This window comes from Episyrphus balteatus, chromosome 2 (genome assembly GCF_945859705.1).
Source record: "Episyrphus balteatus chromosome 2, idEpiBalt1.1, whole genome shotgun sequence".
In the NCBI taxonomy this organism is placed as follows: domain Eukaryota; kingdom Metazoa; phylum Arthropoda; class Insecta; order Diptera; family Syrphidae; genus Episyrphus; species Episyrphus balteatus.
In genome coordinates this window covers 91,787,470-91,807,670 of record NC_079135.1, presented here as the reverse complement: position 1 = coordinate 91,807,670, position 20,201 = coordinate 91,787,470, and the positions used below count along the sequence as shown (strand labels likewise).

General features: G+C 31.9%; 1 protein-coding gene across 1 annotated transcript in view; it reads left to right on the top strand.

Annotated features, from left to right (window-relative positions):
* Nucleotides 1-20,201, top strand: part of LOC129912676 (segmentation protein Runt) — a 53,762-nt gene that overhangs the window by 14,280 nt on the left and 19,281 nt on the right. The window lies entirely within an intron of this gene.

Here is a 20,201-nt window from a genome sequence, read left to right as displayed (position 1 = left end):
ACTGTCTCCCAAAGTTAAGGAAGGAACGTTAAGAATGAGAAAAACATTCAACCAGCACCTGTTTCTTGGTGTTCCCTGCTATTAATTAAGCTTAACGAGGTTACAGCACACACCAACAAGGTTCATCTAACCCGAAACTTTTATATGAAACTCCCTGGGATGCCACCATCCAAATATCATCTCCCCCCATTCCCCCCCTTCCATCTATATCCATCGGCTTACCCACCATTCACTTTATAAGAGTATAGAACTTCTCCAACTCCAACACCCATCATCGTCATTACCCTTTGCTTGTTGGGGATGTCTTTGCATTTAGATGAGTAGCTCGGGCTTCGGAGCAGCTCGAGGGCGTAATACTTAACCTCGTTGTGTATACTTAACAACAGTTTGCCGCTGCTGATGCCACGTTGCTGCTATGTTTAACCCCTTTTTAACTTGAAAGCCTTTTCCTTTTCATAATAATAATTAGGGGGCCATTCTTGTTTTTTAAGGCAGAGAATGCCCGCCCGCCCGCTTGTAAAATGAGTTGGTGGGGGTTAAAGGATTTTGTATCCTTTTTCCTTACTGTAACTTATATCTAATCGGTTTAAGTTTTTTCCATACTGTATTTTACTTAAATACACAAACACACACACACACAAATTTAGAACTCTGTGTGGTAGATGCACACGGATGTGATGGCTGGAGTGTAAATAAATAACGGCTAAGACGGAGCATCTTTTTACTTTAAACAGGTCGCTATTTATTGCTCGTACATTTTATATCCTGTGAGAGAGCTCTATAAGCTTTGTGTAAAAACGGTTTTAATATATGACGTGGTATTAATTTTTTGAACGATGATGGAAAGAGATTTTTCAATATACAAATAATGTGGGTGGGGGCGATGGAGAATTTCTATACAACGCCAACTATTCAGTTTGAAGCTTATTACAGAAAATTGCGAATATTTTCTTCCACCCACACTCTTGGTAACGGTTACAACAAAATGAAAAAGAAAAGATAGAACGTGATAGTCCCTAAGATCTTCGAGAGAGAGAGATGAGTATTAATTATCCTTGTTTGCTTGAAAATGCCAGTGGGAATAAATGGTGTTTGGTTTATACACTTTGCAGGTGCTGCTGCCTGATGGCACCACCACCAACATCACAATGATATAGAGAAAAAGCAGGATGTGTAGGCAGAGTGGATAGATGATAGGGAATAACAACAGCAGTAAGCAGAATAGTGTCCCTCAACCAACTTTGTTTACAAGTTTTTAATTGCAATTCAGTTTTTGGTTAGACGCGGGAGATGATGCGGTATTTGAAGAAGTGTCCTTTTAATTAGACTACGGGTTGTCTGGAAATGACAAGCCATCCCACGACAGAGAGAGAGAGTAATCACAAAAGGTTTTTTTTGGTGGAAATAAATACAAATAAGTTTTATAATTTAATGAGTTTGTTCAACGAAAAAGGTTGAATGTATTACATGGAACTAGTGTTTGGTAGTGAAATTAATCGATGGGAACAAATGAAAATAGAAAATTGAAAATGTTTTGACATTATTTCATTGAATAATTCAGGATTTTACTGGAAATTGGTTGCCTCTACTGTTTTTACTTCGAGTAACCTTTACCGATTAATCCAGTTATTAAATAATAATTTTTACTTCTAAGACCAATTTTTTTAAAACTTTTATTGCTATTCATTGACAAACATCAACAAATTAATGCATACTTTAAAAAGATAAACAAGCGTTTTGCTGCTTGTAAAGTTAGACGATCTGTTTAACGATAAAGAGTACTTTAAATCGTTCGAAAATATCAAAAAGTAGACATTCCTTTTAAATTTCTTTTTAGATCCGACCTCCGCTTTAAAGTAGATTTGGAGTAGGGTTAAAATGTTTGAAAATTTGCGCTAATATGTACAATATTTTCGAAAAATTGTTTTTTCATAATTTTATGAATAAAACTGAAATTTTTGTTTTTAATTTAAAACAAAATTGTAATTGAATATAAGTCGTTTGGAAGAAAGTCAAAAAAAAAAAAAAAATTTCATCAAAAGACAGACCTTACCCAAAAAATTATATTTGAATTTCTTTAATCAATACAAGTATAGCCGATTTCGATAAAACTGTAATACTTTGAACATGTTATAAAGATGATGAGGATAATATCTATAAGCGTAATATAAAAAAAACACTATAAATATAATTAAAATCATCGGTACCTAATTTGAAGAAGATTCGTCAATCTGTGAAGGTATGTACATATATTTAGTTAAAGTAAAACGAATTTGCTAAAAGATTAAATTTTTAGTTAATTCAAATTTACTTCCAAAGCTATAAATTTTTATTTAAATATAGTTTCATAAGATTTAATATATTTTAAATATTTCAATATTCAGTGCTTAAACTAGTAGTGGAGTAACTAAAGCTCAAAAATTGGCAATATTAGGGAACCCGGCCGAACAGCTTAGATTTTGATGATCTTTTTTTTCAAACGTAGGTAATTAAAAATACTTTAAAGTCTATAGATTAAAAATTGCCGTTTTTATTTTTTAAATTTAATTGAAGATTTTTGTGAACAAAAAAAAATTTTTTTTTTTAATTTTTCTTAAATTTCATAAATTTATTGATCCCAAAAGATTTTCTAGGAAATTCAAGGAAAAAAAAAAATATATGGGAGTGAGGGACAATCTTCCATCGTTAAGGCGACAGATGCAATTTTCTTATTAATTGACTTCAAACACAAGAAAAATATTTGAACACAACGGCAACTCCTACAATATTTAAAAATACATTTTTAAAAAGTTAAAAGCTTAGTCATATTTGTAAAATTAAAATTAGGTTGATTGAATGAAGGGCTTTATTGACAAAATTTTAAATGTCGTTTTTAAAACTTTTTCGTAATATTTATTTATTTTCAAATTTTTTTTGGCCACATTTATTATGATTTGAAATTATAAAAGGAAATGTCAATATGTATTACGGTTTATGAAAAAAATTAAAAAGTATTTCATTTTCGAAGAACTTTTTTTAATTTTTAGTTTTGAAAAAAATTTAACTTATTTTTTTTTTAAAGTTCAACATTTGAACATAAAGTTATTTTTTATTCATTCAATAGCTCTTATTTTTGAAAGTTAAATAGCAAAAGTTTAAAGTTCTTATTTGCCAAAGTCTTTGAGAAAATCAATTATTTCAATGCAAAAATTCAGTTTTTATCAAAAAAACCCATTGAAATTGAAGTAATTTTAAATTTTTTTTTTTTTTCAAAAGTGTAATATATATTAATTTTTCTGCTTCGGAATGTAGCTGATAATATTTATGGCTAAAAAAATTTTTAAAATAAATTCATATTTTGTTAGAAAAAGTTTGGAATAAAGTCATTTTACCTTTTTTTTTTATAACATTTTTTTTTAAAATTCTGAGTTTGAGGACCATTTTTTCAAAAACTCTTGATTAAATTTAGTGGATTTAAATTTAGGAGATAAGAATTAGCTTCTGGCTTTTTTAAAATGTATTTTAAAATATTGTAGCGTTTTCAAAATATTTTTTTTTGTGTTTGAAGTCAGATTATGAGAAAATTGCATTTATCGCTTAAACGATGGAAGATTGTCCCTTACTCCCTTATATTTTTTTTTTCCTTAAATTACCTAGAGAATCTTTTGCTATTATATGTTTTATGAAATTTAAGCAAAAAAAAATGGTTTTGCTAAAAAAAAATTAATTATTTTAAAAAACAATACGGCAATATCGTAAATTTTTAATCTAAAGACTTCAAAGTATTTTTAATTACCTACGTTTGAAAAAAAAATCGTCAAAATCAGAGCTGTTCGGCGGGGTTCCATAATAATTTGCTTTAGTTACTCTACTATTGTTATTTACTTGAAAGTGTAAATTCATGGATGCAAAATGACAATTGAATTATAAACGAAAGAGCTGAGCATCAAACTTGATTAAAAATATTTTTTTTTTTAAATATTTATTATAATTATATTAATGCTTTATTTCTTAGAGGATAAACTAAAAATAACAAGTGTTTTCAATTGTAATAAATACTAGTGACCTTGGAAATTTTTTTAAATTGTGGTGTTTGTAACCTTCATTACGTCCAGCTTAGATTGTCCATAATAGAATCTGGTTGACATTGTTGGTACAGAAATCAATAGTCACAAGAGCTTATTCTTTTTAGAATCTAGATTGTTGGATAGCTTTGGTTTTTTCGAAAGCCCTGATCGCTAAGAACGCGTTATTGTTCAAAAGCCTTGGATGAATCCGACTTTATTGTTATTCAAACTCTCTTAGTGGCAAAGTAAGTTTTACAAAAAAAAGCTTATGAATGAGAGCGCGCACAGTGTGTCGAGTGTATGGGGGATGTGGACAAAAATCAGAATATAAACAATTTGTGTTTCTTTGAATAAGAAAACCTTCAGAAACACATATTTATGGTATATTTCACCAAAGTAATGATAAATTTCACAAAAAAATAATAAACAATTAAATAATATCGAATGAGAGCTAACTCTGCAGGCAAAATGAGAAAATTGTCCAAAAAATGGCAAAAGTGCAATTAAATTCCCTGATATTTTGGAACAAAATATTTTGAAAGGCGCTTTAGTATCCACAGCTTTTTGTTTTCTTAAAACAAATTCATAAAGCACCTTTATGTTTGAAAATTTTACAATTTAAGCCAATTTTTCGAAAAAGTTCTTACTTTTTAGTACTGAAAATGAGTCAACAAAAATGTAAATATTTTGAAGATGAGCAAGTATGATCAAAAAAGGTGAGCATGATAAGAAAGTAGAAATATAAGGGAACCTTGTGGCATACAAGATTCTGCTACAGCTTGCTACAGTCTGATATAAATTTAGTTTTTGAGTCACAAAAAACAGACTTTTTTTTGGTTATATTTTTTAAATACTAATTTCACTTTACAAAAACAAATTGACATACACACATGATCTTCAGATAATCATTTTGATAATTAACAAAAAAAAAGTCAAGAACATTTGTTTTCACTTAAAAAAAAAATGATAAATATCAATTTGAACCTTAGCTTGAATAATCAAAATATCATGAAAAACACCACTAATCTTATTGAATCTTATATTTAAGCAGTGAAAAACTGTGTTTTATTATTGTTGAATATAAGCCCTACACATAAAGCACCGGTTTTTTATCATATAATAGACTTGATTTTTTTATTTTTGTCCACTGGTCAACGCACTGTGGCGCGGGGTAAAATCCAATCAATCATTTTCCTTGCAGAACCTTGTAAATTGGCTTGGAGTATCAATTTTTTTTTATGATTTGTAAATGTTTTTTTTTTTTCTGCAATTGCCAAAAGCTTTTCTTACTCTTACTTCTAAAATAGTAATAAATGCAATTCATTGAGAAAAAAAATCATCTTGGTTTGCGAAAGTCTATTCAGATCGAAATTGGAAATCCATCTGATTCTGCACTACTGACCTAAAATATTGGGTGTATAATATCACTGAACTTCTCAAGATTACTTTGTAAATTCATAAACACCGTCCAAAAATTTCAGAATTGGAGTTTGTCAGTTTGCAGGTCCACTCCAAATGATCTTCTATTTGCTGTTGGGTATGTTTTGTACTCTTTAAAAAATCCCTTAAGGACCTTAGCATAAAATATCTGTACGTTGAGTAAATTTAATTTTAATTCTTTCGGAAGACCTTATCATTTTAGTATCATATGTTATTTAAATGAACATCGAAAGGATTTTTCTCCTGTGTACAGTACTTTTTTTTTTAATGTTTTGAAGAAAAAAGTGGCCACTAAGAGTGACCAAGTTTAATGTTTAAATAATCAACCAAATTCTATCAAAGACCAGCTACAAATCCTGGAATAGTTAACATATTTTCATGTTGAAACTGCCAACCACTAAAATCTCCAAATCCTCTATATAATTTCCATAACATTACCAAAATGCAAACAATCAAATTCCTTTAAATCAAAGAAATTTATGCAAAAAGCGAACGCATCCTAAAATGTGTATCTTATATATCAAACAATCATGTGTGTGTAGATAAAATATCAATTGAATTCCAAATGTCTAAAGGATATCTTATATAATGGCAAATCCAAACTTACATCAATATATAAAATATTCAATTAAATCAAACAAACAAACACACACACACACAAACATTGCAAACAAGACGCGAGAGTGGATTCACATTCTTATGATGCATCAAGTAAATCGAAGGAATTTAATTGAAGTCACGTTCTCCAATCGTCCTTATACGCAAAAAAATAAAAAAAAAATAAAAGGAATACGATATTATGTAAGTTCGACCACCTATTCTAGAGAGCAGACAAATCTGCCTCTCCATATCATTAGAAAGCAACCACTTGAATAGCTTTACGATTTGATGCGTCTTTGCCGCCGACTAAAAAACATTCACAATCACACTCACAGTCTGTTGAATTCCTTTTTATTTCCTTCGAGAGCGCCATCTACAGCCTGGCACAAGGAGCTACTTAAAAATGTAAAATTAATTTCTTTTCTCGTTTGTAAATAAAAAGAAAACAAAAAAAAATAAACAACAAGGTCTTGACTTTTTCTTCTTCTTGTTTGCAGTTTGTAGATATTTTTTTTTTTTGGGATTTCATTTTCTTTGGCGGTTGTTTGGCGTATGCTCTTTGTGGCCTTTTGTCAGGGGTTTCTTACTACAACCCTCTGCTGTTACCCATTCCCATCTGAATCTGACTCCAACTTAATAAGACTGCGGAGCTGTGAGGAAAAAGGAAATTAAATTTCACAAGTTCAAAATTACATTGCCAATGACTCCTGTTGTTCAGGAGAAAGTTTATTCTTTTCTGTGCTGATGCTTCTTCGTCTTGTCGTTGTCCTTGGCATATAATATGGTTCTTTTGCTTTATTTTTTGGAGCTTGAGGGTTGCTTTGAATATAAAATTGATGTCTACGTACCAGACGACGATGAAATCGTTAAAAAGCAGAGCAAAGTCTTACCCACACCCTCAAACAGTACCTACTAATAGCCAAAGGCGTTGAAATGAAAACAAGAGTTTTCAAACAACTAAAATACCAAAGACAACAAAAACAACAAAAAATAACTTTTGAACGCAACAAGGATGCGACACACAATCACAATTACAGCGTGAACAATAAATGTCACATAATCTTTAATAAAGGACCCAAATCCGTAAGCAATTTATAGTCTTCATTGTATCTTGTTTCCACCATCATCATCGGCATTGCCGACCGAAGACGAAGACCCCACTGTCGTTTGATATTTCAGCAACAATGTATTTTTTTGGGTATTTTTTTTTTTTTGTTTGTAAATCTCCCCCTGTACCTATGTTGTATAATGTTCTCCTTCTTTAAACACAAAGCATAACCTTGGGGCATCTTTTTGGAAAGAGCAAATCGCTTTTCGGATTATTGAAGTCATTAACCCGCGACTTTTTAGCCGCTTTTTCCCAAACTGCCGCCGGCCCACCAGGCCTCATTATCCGCAATCTTCTTTTCAAACTCGTGTATGAAGAGTTCTTGAGAAGTTTATATTTTTTTGGGTGCTGATTGAGAGTATGGAAGGTTATAGCCTCTGGGATTTGAATGTTCACTTGAAGATAATACGGCGCGTCGTTATGAGTTGCTGTTGGTAACGTGGTATTATTTTAAAATGTTGAAGTTGATTCAAGTAGAAATTTCATAAACTTACCTAAGATTACAGGTTTTGTGGGGGTAGAATAATTCTTTTGGTTTTTATTTGAAATGATTGAAAATTTTTTTCACGTTTTTAGAAATATGTTTTTGAAAACCTGAACGTCTATGATTTTTTTTTTATAATTGGCTTGAATGCAATAAAAATCGATCTATTTTGAATGAAAAAGGTAGTATAAAACAAAAAATAAAAAAACTTTTGAAAAGACATAACTCCAAAAAAAAAATTGTTTTTCAAAAAACGAGTTTTAAAATTGGTATCGATCTATTTTTGTATGCAAAAAGTTAGTTTCTAAAACAAAACTAGAGCTCCTTCTCCGTCAATTTATAATGTAAAGAAATAAGTTTTTGCAGGATTAAAGATTACTTTATTCCAATAACTTCTGCATTAATAACTCAAAACTCAACCTATAATAAATTTTATACCACCTGAAAGCTTATTGATTCAGCTCAATATATATATATATATATAATATATCGATCATGTCTATTAGGCATCTACAAAAAGAGCTAGAATTTTTTGAACTCGATCAATTTTCATAAAAAAAAGCAAAAAAAAACATATAATTTTATGTTATCACGCTATTGAATCAATTTTTTTTTGACAATCTATAAAAAATTTGATATCATGGAAAAGCTTATAATTTCACCGTTAATATGACGTTTCAATCTTATTTCTGCGATGCCTACAGAAAAAGTCAGAATTTTTTAAAACCAACCATGTCGAAATTCCAAACTGAGATTACGGTTTACGGTACTTCCCACACTGGTGGCTGTTCATGATCAACAGATCTCCACAGGTGTTTTAAGGTATTTCGCAACCTTTTTAAATTAACATTGTGTAGCTTGTAGTGAATGAACAGTTATGTGTGATATACCAAATGAAAGGTAACATCATCAGAATGCTCAATAAAGTTAAATCAAATTTGTATTTGCTTTAGATCAAAAGATAGAACCTGTTGAATAATAAAACTTTATTTTACTGTTATCTCAAAATTGTGACTACAAAATTGATTGAAATGCACAGATATAGTCCTGTCTATTATCTATCTACAATATAAATTTCATTTATTTATCTGTTGAAGAAAAACAGATAAAAAACGGTTAAAAAAGGTCAAAAAACTGGGACAAAAAAACTTGTTTTTCCCGTTATTCGGTCAAAAACAATTTTGAAATACCAATTTTTTGCACATGTATGCGCACAGTCATAGACTACATCTTCTATAAGCTTGAGATTTTTTGAATGCTACAAAAAATTTTAAAAAAAATAAAAACTCACCCAAAAATACCCTAAGATAAGTAAGTGTTTTTCAAAAATTCATATTTCGAAACGGAGAGACTTAAAAAAAATCCGTATCAGACTCCTAACTTTTTTTTTATTATCTTTCTATTGACGTTTTTCAAATAGTCTAAAAAAATGATCCTACCTATAATCACTACCATGTCAAAGGTGTACCTCATGTTTTAGTTTTAGAAAACCATTAATAGCTTGGTTTTGAAAATATTTAGAATTTTTTCAATACCATTGTCAGTCTTGCAATAAATTTATCTATTGATTAAAAAAAATCAACTCTATACATTGTCGCGTTTACCCCTATTTACCGTACCTATTAAAAGATGGAATTTTTAAAAATCCTTCAAATGAATTTAACTTTAGGTTATTATCTTTCAAATAAGCTATAGAAGATTTTCTCTAATAGTTTATTTTTAATTTTGAATTGAAATTTTTGCAGCACTGCTAAAAATTTCAAGTGGAACATTAGAAAATGGCGTCACTTTTTCGTGGTGGCTGCCATGGTTCATCGATTTATAAGACGTTATAACGTCAAAAAAAAACTGCCCTTTAACAAATAAGGTCCAACTTTTAATTTTCTGTCATAGAACCGTTTTCTTAATTTCTGACTTTCTCCTAAAAAGGGTTGTAAAAATATCAATTTAAAAAAAAAAATGCATTTGAAATTAAATTAAAAATATTTCTTACAACTGAAAAATATTTGCATTAAAAAAAAAATGTATCGCAACTGAAAAATATTTGCATTTAAAAATAAAATTTATATTGCAAATAAAAATATTTTGCATTAAAAAAAAAAAATTTACTGCAAATAAAAAATGTTCTGCATTGAAAAAAAATCAATGGAATACGTGTCCATCAAATATTTTTTTTTTTTTTTTTTAAATATTAGTCGAATTTCTTACAATTTTCAAAAGAAAATTTAAAAAATCGAAATAAAAAAATAAATTTTTTTTTGTCAAAAACCAATATCGCAAGTGAAAAGTGATTAAATTAGTTAATTGAGGTAAGAAGTGAAAAAGAAAATTTTTATACTGAACAAAAATCATATTTTTTACCGACCTCCAAAAAGGAGGAGGTATTCAATTCGCCTGTATTTTTTTTTTTATTTTTTTTTTGTGTTTGTTACCTCATAACTTTTGACTGAGTGAACCAATTTTATTAATTCTTAAAATGAATACTGATTTAAAAAAGGACGCCCCTAAGAAATAACTTTAAGTAACTTTTACTATGAAAGAATATTTAAAATTAAATTCTTGCTTCACACCGCATCATCATCATCGTGCTCTCTATTACTTTTTTTTTTTTCTTTTTTTAATTATATCGTCGGAATACCTCCATTAAGCGAACTTTGCGTGCTTCCTTTTTGTTTCTCTATCGCATCAACAGCAACACAAAACGAAAATTCCCGAATTTGGTGCAAACCTCTCTAATAAGAATCCCATTAAGCAACGCAATTTTCAACCCTCTACTACTATTCACTCATTCCAGCATACTTTTGCTAACATCATCAGCATCAGTAGCAGCAGCAACAATTTATTTCTTGTTAGGTTATAATGCTGTGCAACATGCCTACTCAACCCACCCCTGCTTTTAACTCTCACTCGCAGACTCACAACATTCAAATGCGCCACATTGACATCATTGGGTGCTAAGGCGACAACAAAAACAATTATCTCCCCCCCAACTCTCTTTGTGGGGGGTTGATATGGTGGTGTATAGTGGTGGTAGTGGCGGCGCCACATTTATATTTTACACCATCATTGTATTCAAGTTGAGTTCTCTAGGGTTAAAGAAGAAACAAAGTGCAAAGGGGGAGAGAGAAGCTGCAATTTAATTCGCATTGTTTCGATTTTATAGAGCAAAGGCAGAGGATGCGGAATGATGTTAGTCCAAACCCTGATGCCTAAGGCTCAGTGTGGTATGCCCAAATCTAAAGTTATCTCTTATCTATTCGTATGTGTAGTAGCTTCATGTTGTATGACTAATGTCCACTTGATGTTGTTGTTGGAAGGTGGATAGGGTACCCAACCAGAATGTACACACTTTTAGTCAAGTCCACCAACAACAACTGCCCCGTAATACTCGATCTTGTTGCAGTACCATTAAACTAACGTGCCAAAGTGATTTTTTCAGGCTCATAGCTGTTATCTTGAGGGCCTGATCCGATGAAAAGATGGTCTATTAGGAAAAGTCTAGTGAAAAATAGTTTGCTAGGAACTTTAAAATCATATATTGCATCAAAATGGAATTGCGCCACAGCGTCGGCCGCACAACTTCCGCACCATTATCAAAAATTTCTATTTCGCCGCACCACCGCCGCACAATTTTAAAAATGTCTAGATTTCTAAACCACCGCACTACCACTGCACCACCGCCGCACCACTTCCGCACCACATCCGCACCACATCCGCACCACCTCCGCACTATTATCAAAAATTTCTATTTCGCCGCACTAACACCGCACAATTTTAAAAATTTCTAAATTTCTAAACCACCGCCGCACCACCTCCGCACCATTTGATTTAGTATGAAGAAATTCGATGCACCAGCGCTGCACCATGATCAAAAATTCTATTCTCGTACATATACAAATGTTTGATTCGTCTTCGAAGTTATTTTGACTTAAACAACAAACTGCCAGTTCGTGCGACTGTAGTGCGGCGTCGGGCAAGAATTTTTTCTATTTTTTATTTAAAAATTCAATTTCTATTTTTACTCGGGTTATCAAGTTTTTAAGCTAGAATCAGTGCAAAAGGCCCCTACTTTCAAATGTGCCCCTGCTTAAAGTTACGCACTGCACAAATGTGCCTTCATATATGCGTGTACAGAGTGTACCTAGGTTTCTACTTTGGTCCTGTGGGTGTGAAATGCAGAGAGAGCATAAGAAATTCATGGGGTGCCATTGTAGCTGACAGTTCTGACAAATGCTTAAATGACTTCTTCGGGCGGTTCATATCATCGTCATTTTTCGAAGGCAACCGACTCGTTCGGTAAAACCATCGGCGAGGTGAGGCATCAAGAGCGGTGGGTAATACAGTAGCACACGACGACACGGCGGCGGTAGGGTTTGAGGCAAAGTGTCAACGCTGCTTTTCTGGTCCCGTCGTCTATGGTTTGGTTTTTGGTCGAGAAAAGTTAAGCTTGATGCCCCTTTCCACAAGCATGCAACAGTCTGTCATAATTCTAACCCCTTTTTGGTGCACAACAGGGGTTGTTGGCTTTATAGAAAATTTTTTTGTCAACGAAAAAGTTTAAAGTGATATTTTTCATCACTTTTGTTTAGAGTGTGGGTCTAAACGTGGTCTCATTCGAACGAACCCTTAAGAAATAAACTTTTTTGATATTCCCGATGAAAAGGACGACGAGGAGGAGGATGCTGCAGAGAACGCGAGTTAGGTAGCCCTTTTATTTTTTGATTCATGACTTTTGAAGCAATTGTGTTTGCCTCCACCGCACCCTGCCTTGCTTGAAGGTTTATGATAAACGGGGGATATATTTTTTGGAGCAAGCAACCCTTAGAATTTAGATATAACAATTTTTGTGAGCTTCCTTTTGCTTATTGTTATCCTTAATGTCAACACATTTGAAACAAAACGCCAAAGCCTTGAGGCTATGGTTGGTAGCTATATCTGGTATATAGTGGTTGCGAGCTCCGGGGACGACGGAAAATGTAAAAGAAAAGGTTAAATGGATGCAAGGACACAAAAAAAAGGGTTGAATTTATGATGAATGGCAAGTTGGGAGGGGAGCTTGCTCATGAAAGAATGAAATTCCCCAAACAACATTGGGAGCAATATTTATGATTGTGTAGTCGATGGTGGCAATGGCAATGGCGACGAGGACAACAGCGAGTGTCAGGGTTCTTGTTTTTTTATCGTTGGCACTTTCCATACACTCTACACATGGGAGACTTAAGCTTTTTGTTAAAGTGTTTAAATTCGTATTCTTTTTTTTGTTTGTTTGTTTCTTCTTTTTTTATATTTTAACTGTATGAGAAGAGCCTTGTAATGTGAAGCCATTATATTGTTGGAAAAGGACTCGCTTTAATGAATTCCTTTTCTAATCTCAGAGACTTGTGTGCTGGATGGAAACCATTGGCTGGTGGCCACATTGACACCGCACACAGGTTGTTTTTGGCTTTTTCTCTGCCATTCACACCGAAAAAAAAAAACATGTGAAAACACGATGTATGATGTAATTGATTTTAGTCTGGCAAAGGATTTGCTATAAATCAACTATAGTATGTTTATGGTGTAGCAGCGAAGTTGTTGGTTATTTTTGGTTGTGTGTGTAGATGTGGAAAATTCGACACACAAAAATGTACTACGTAATATTGGCAAGAAGTCAAAAGAAGTAATTGTTGGATGATGATATAAAATTTATTTAAAGTGGTTTTGACTTGTTAATTGAAATTTTGTAGTTTTTCTTTCTGTGCGTAAAGGTGCAAGTGCCTAACAAAATGAGTTTGAGAAGATTTAGAACAAAAGTACAGCTTTGTACTTGTGAAAGGCCGAAGGTGTGCATTATAATTAGCATCTCTAATTAGGGCTCATTAAAAGACCTGCACTTTGCATTTTGCAAATTTGCACTTTAACTTTGCAAATTCTGTTGCACCAAACTCCAATTTGCAAAGAGGAAATTATTTTATTGAAAAGTAAAACAAAAATTCCTACTTTGCAAATTTTGTTGCACCAACCACAAACTTGCAAAGCCCAAAGTACTTTTCTGAAAAGTGCAAAGTTTTGCCAATTTGCAGGGAATTCTTCGATTTCGTTGCACCAACCAAAAAAACTTTGCACTTTCCATATCAAATTCTGCAAAGTTTTGCAATAATATGCAAAGACAAAATTTCATTTGCGGATGGCTTTTTCTCGTGTATAGTTCTACTCCAGTCAAAGCGTCATTTGACCTACGACCCACGTAAAATGCAGAAAATTAAGAGGGCTACAAAATAAGTTAGAAAAATATTGACCATAACATAAGCTTTTTTCGAAATAAAAATGAAAATGTGTTTTTTAACAACTAGAATTTGACTTTAACTGGCTGCCATTTTGTAGTAACTCATTTTAATACAATGAAATTACATACAACGATAGAAAATATTATAAGGAAGAGAATGTATGTTTATTTTTTGGTCTACGACAAACTGGAGCAAAGATATTAGCTTAGAAGTAAAATATCCCAAAAAATGCATTTTTGTGAATAACTCCGCTAAAAAGAATGATCAGGTGGTGAGAAATTGGGTTTAAGCCTTTTAAATATACCCTTATCGATCTATGAAATAAAAAATGAATCGCTTTGAATGACTTTTTGAAGATAGAGTATAGTAAAAGTAGGTACGTGAGTGATGTAAAATTAAGAATGAATTTTGAAATTATAGGAATAATACTATTGGGAATATTTAACTATGGTTACTATGTGAAAAGAAGTTGAAGTGGCATTATTCGAATTTGTTGTGTTCTTTTTACAAATCATTTAGAAACGATTTGTTGTTAGGTAATGATAAACTGTCAAACGAATTTTTTTTCCGCTGATTAATAAAAGTAATACAAATGTTTGAATTGTCTTGAAAACCAAACATCTTATTTCATAGATCAACAACTCACTAAACTCGTATCATGGAAGTGAGTTGGATAAAGTTACGAATCGTGACTATTTGACACTTCAAAAGGAGTTGAGGAACCATTTCAAATAGTTAGAAATTGTAACTAAACAATAGACCATTTACTTCGATAATATAAACATAAGTAAAGTATGGTAAAATAAAGAACGCACCTCTGCCCTCTGCTTCATGGCCACATAGCCTTTTCTAGAATTGCCAACCACCTTATTCAAAATTATCCGTCATTCAAAGAATGATTGCAATTTATAGTTAAAATAATGAAATTATATTGATATTAAAAATTCTATTATTTTCTTCTTTAAACTTTTTTTAACAACGAAAAAAAGTTGAAACTATTTATTGCTTTACTTTGCAAATTTTTCAATTTTTAGTTGGTGCAACGCACACACTTTTTGCTTTACAAAAAAAATCAAAAATTGCAAAGTGCAAAGTAGGGAACTTTTAATTTTTGGTGCAACACTTTGCACTTTTACTTTGCAGAAAAGTATTGTTTTGCAAAGTTGCAAAATGCAAAGTGCAAAGTGGTTGGTGCAATAGGGCCCTGGTCTTCCTTAGTTCAGAGCTCTAGGCACTAGTGGTTTCAAGCCCAACGTAGTTCAATGCCAAATTTAAAACGTCACACTATGATTTGCATTATTATGTCAAAAGAGTTGAAATAAAACCCGTTAGAAGAAGCATTTTAGGAACTTCAAGAGAAGAATATTTCACACAAAGCTGACATTTATATCTAATTTAATGCATTAAAAATGATAAAAAAGAGATAATGACTGTTCTAAAAAGCGTTTCTTAAATTCTCTACAAAAGCCATTATTCCTTAACTACTTTCTCAGCTCATAGAAACAGCTATTAGTAAGGTTATTCTATTCTTGGTTTCTGGGTTGTTCTCTTTTGTTGTGCTCTGCTTTTTGACCACGTGGTATACAGGAAGATGTAACCTAAAATAATGCACATAAGTGAAGATTGACCTCCCACCAATTGGGTGTGCGAAACTCAAAAAAGCCACCTAAAAAACAGTAATAAAGTCTAATAAATTAAAGTTCCCCCATTAACCAAAAAACCACCGAACATTCTCTCGATTACACGTCTCAAACTCCACACAATCAAACAAACCACAACAAATAGTGTTTCACGATGATGATGACTACGTCAAAGCTCGTTTGTTTGGTCAATAGCATTCCAAACTCCAAATCGTGTGTCGTAGCGAACAAGGCAATTATCAAAACCAAACACACCGGTCATCATCAACTTGCCACCACCATCAGGCTTGAAGGCACAGTCCGAATAAGATAAAGGTGATATATACCTAAGGGCGTTGTTTCAACGCCTCAGATGACAACAATTGTCATCCACTTAAAACGCATTTAACACCAATAACTGTCCACATTGGAATGTTTCTCCACTCTCTCCGAAAAATTAGGGTTCTTGACAATTGCTTGCATATCCAAATCTGAATACAAACCCTCTGAAGTATCTGAGAGAATTCGTCTTTTGTTGTTGTTTGCCTAAAGTAAGTCAGAAAATTATCAACACACAACCTATAGTGACATATCGTGCGATGTCTCCCAACGCTGCCGCTGGGTATACTCCTTCCTTCCAACTAATACCGAATCCTGGGATCCGAATGAGAGGATGACAATGACGCTGACGACAATATACATGAGCCTACACTAGCAAACATGCAAAAGGACATGGGAGAGGAAATGTCTTATTACCAGAAGCATGGTATGTTCCACACACACGTCCTTGCCCTCCAGGAAAACGAACTACACACCCGGACATTCGGAGCAATAATGAGTTTAATGAATGAGCTTCGAAAGCTGGAAGTTTGGGTGTTTGAGAGGTGACATCTTTGCATACAATCGGTCGGGTCGGTTGGGGTTAGGATCTAATCCGAAATGCTATACGGAAATATTACAATCTATTTGCCCATTGTCCACCTCTAAGTTGGGCAATCCGTGTGTTTCAGCATAAACTCACACATACACACAAATTGTATGTAGATATAGTTTTATCCCCAAAACAAACATCTGGCGGTGCATGCGGCTGATTTTCTAGTCGTTTGCTATGTTTGGCAAGGTGCCTTGACAAGTAATTAATAAGGGAATCGAAATTTGTTTACACATCTGCCCGATTATTTCGCATTAATAATACCCTCATGATGGTGATGATGATGATGATGATAATGCGCTTTTGCATTTTCCCCATATAGTATAAGCCCTAGGTAATGATAGTAGGGTATTATGCTTGTCATACTATTTCACATATTATACCTACACCACTAACACTGCCTATATGATATTGGGATGCTTTTCCAGGATTAAATGTTTCAAACACAGATACACATACACACACACACATATATGTTCACCTTCATTGGTGGCGCATTGTAAATATATTTACACTTGCAACTTAGAATGCAAACATTTTGGTGCCACATCTGGGGTTTGTCTTTATTCCCCAAAATGCACAACAATGCCTTATTGTCTAAAGGAGATTGGTGACATTTTGTTTGGACAAGAAAATTATTATTTAAGTTTTTTTTTGTTTATATTGAAATAAAAGCTTAGTGGATTAACTCAAGAAAAAAGTATGAGAATTTTCTATCGGTACAGTCTGATTTGAATTTTTACGTGCGTGTGCGACCTACTTAACGTGGAGATGGCTACACTGGACCCAAAATCACCCGAAGAATCTTTTCTTCAAAAAAACCTATCTGGTTTTCATTCGATCTTGACAATGTTTATGTTTTTGACACATGCAGCAGGCTCAGCACAATAAAGTGGACAGCATTACCTTATAACTTTGAGAGTGGCCTTCATTGCATAAATATTTTCTAAGCCCGATGAAATGGCAGTTGGCAAGGGTGAATGTTCGTCTAATTTCTTGTACTGATTTTATTTTGCGAACAAATATATGACTTTTGACAATTTTGAATTTATGTCTTTACAAAAGGATGCACTTTGTTAGAGTTGATGGTGTTAAGTAACTCTTCTTGTTGATAAAATGCAATTTTATTTCATCACATTGACATTCGAATTGTTTTTGCTATATGCACTTTAATATTTTAAGTTTATATAAAATGCTTAAAAAAATCGGTTGAGGGTTGAGCTCTAAATTTTTGCTCATGGATTCTCTAGTCCTTTATTGTGATTACATTTTTTTGACGTGGTAATAACCTAAAGTTAAATACATTTGAAGGATTTTAAAAAATAGGGTGAATAGGGTTAAAACAAAATTTAAAAAAATTGGCTATTTTTATTCAATAGATAAATTTATTGCAAGCCTGGCAATGGTATTGAAAAAATTCTAAAAAATTTCAAAACCAAGCTATTAATGGTTTTCTAAAGCTAAAAACTGAGGTAGACCTTTGACAAAGTAGTGATTATAGGTAGGGGAATTTTTTTTTTTTTTGACAATTTGAAAAACGTCAGTCAAAAGATAATTAAAAAAAAGTTAGGGGTCTAATACGGATTTTTTTTAAGTTACTGCGTTTCGAAATATGAATTCTTGAAAAACACCTACTTATTTTGGGGTACTTTTGGATGAGTTTTTATTTTTTTAAATTTTTTGTAGCATTCAAAAAATCTCAAGCTTATAGAAGATGTAGTCTATGACTGTGCGCATACATGTGCAAAAAATTGGTATTTCAAAATGGTTTTTGACCGAATAACGGGAAAAACAAGTTTTTTTGTCCCAAGTTTTTTGACCTTTTTTAACCATATTTTCTTTTTTTCTTCAACAGATAAATAAATGAAATTTATATTGTAGATAGATAATAGACATAACTATATATGTGCAAAATTTCAATCAATTTTGAGATAACGGTAAAATAAAGTTTTATTATTCAACAGGTTTTATCTTTTGATCTAAGGCAAATAAAAATTTGATTTAACTTTATTGAGCATCTCGATGATGTTACCTTTCATTTGGTATATCACACATAATTGTACATTCACTACAAGCTACACAATTTTAAATTAAAAAACTTGCGAAATACCTCAAAACACCTGTGGAGATCTATTGATTATGAACAGCCACCAGTGTGGGAAGTACCGTAAACCGTAATCTCAGTTTGGAATTTCGACATGGTTGGCTTTAAAAAATTCTAACTTTTTTTCTAGGCATCGTAGAAATAAGATTGAAACCTCATATGAAAGGTGAATTTATAAGCTTTTACATGATACAAAATGTTTTATAGGTTGTCTAAAAAAAAAATTTATTCAATAGCGTGAGAACATAAAATTATATGATTTTTTTGCTTTTTTTAATGAAGATTGATCGAGTTCAAAAAATTCTAGCTCTTTTTGTAGATGCCTAATAGACATGATCGATATATATATTTTGAGCTGAAGCAATAAGCTTTCAGGTGGTATAAAATTCATCATAGGTTGTTATATCAAAAAAATTAATTTTTGGGTGATGGAAATGATATTTTCACTTTTTTTCATAAGAAATGATTGTTTTTAATAAATTATATTAATACTTTTTGCGCATTGTAAAAATTTATAAATGGTTTTATTATTTAGAAGAAATATTTGGCTTTTTAATGGTATAATTTTTTTTGTAAGCTTTAAAAATAAAAAATTAATATAATGAGAAAAGAAAAAAGGTAATTTTTTTTAGCTTTTTCTTGTAAATTATGATTGTTTGAAATAAATAAACGCTTCAATTGACTCATTTTAAAAGCACACAACCTGTTTTCTAACCACGTTATCACGTAAAATCATCGTCCGTAAACCGGCTTTACAGACAAAATCTTTTTTTTTCGAATATTATGAATTGTGTCCTTTAATTTCTGTGAAACTAATTGGAAACTATAAGCTTCAAAAACATTTTTTTTTTGCCTAACTAAGGCAATCTTTACGTTTTTATGATATGTTGTTTATGCGGGAACTTAACTTTTCCTTCGACTTTTATTAGTAAAATTAATAGTTTTAACTTTTTGAAATTGATAACTGAATGAAAAAGATACAATTGGAAATAATTTTGTCAATACTGTTGGGTATTTTGGTAGATATCTTCATGGTATTCAGACAAAAAAATTATATTGGTTTACATTTAGCGTGTCTGAATGATATTACTTTGAGGGAAAAGTAGAAGTAAACATTCTGCCAGGTTATTATCCTACACTAAAGAATTAATACTATGCATAAATCTTAAACAAAAAACTCCACTTAAAGATATTAATTTATTTTTTTTTGAAATGGTGTCAATATTTTCTTCCTTCCTACTGATACTGACTGACCATTCCTTCTATTAATCTTATACCCTTCCAATTTTCTTTTCAAAATTAACCCTTGTGCAATCCACTGTAAATAACTCCTTTTGAGAATCAGTTAAAATTCCTCAAGATAATCACCGGAATCAATGCACTCAAGTTGCACTCACAAGACCCTATCTTGTGTAGATGTACGAGTATAAGGGTATTGATTAATATCTTGATGAAGTTGCATCCCTTCTAAAATAAATGGTATTATGCAAAATATCTTTTGTTCTCAATGACTTAATCAAAATTTAATTATATGCACCAGACAATGAACCGTTAATTAAAACACTTACAAAAATTACTTATAAATATGCACACAGACAAACAT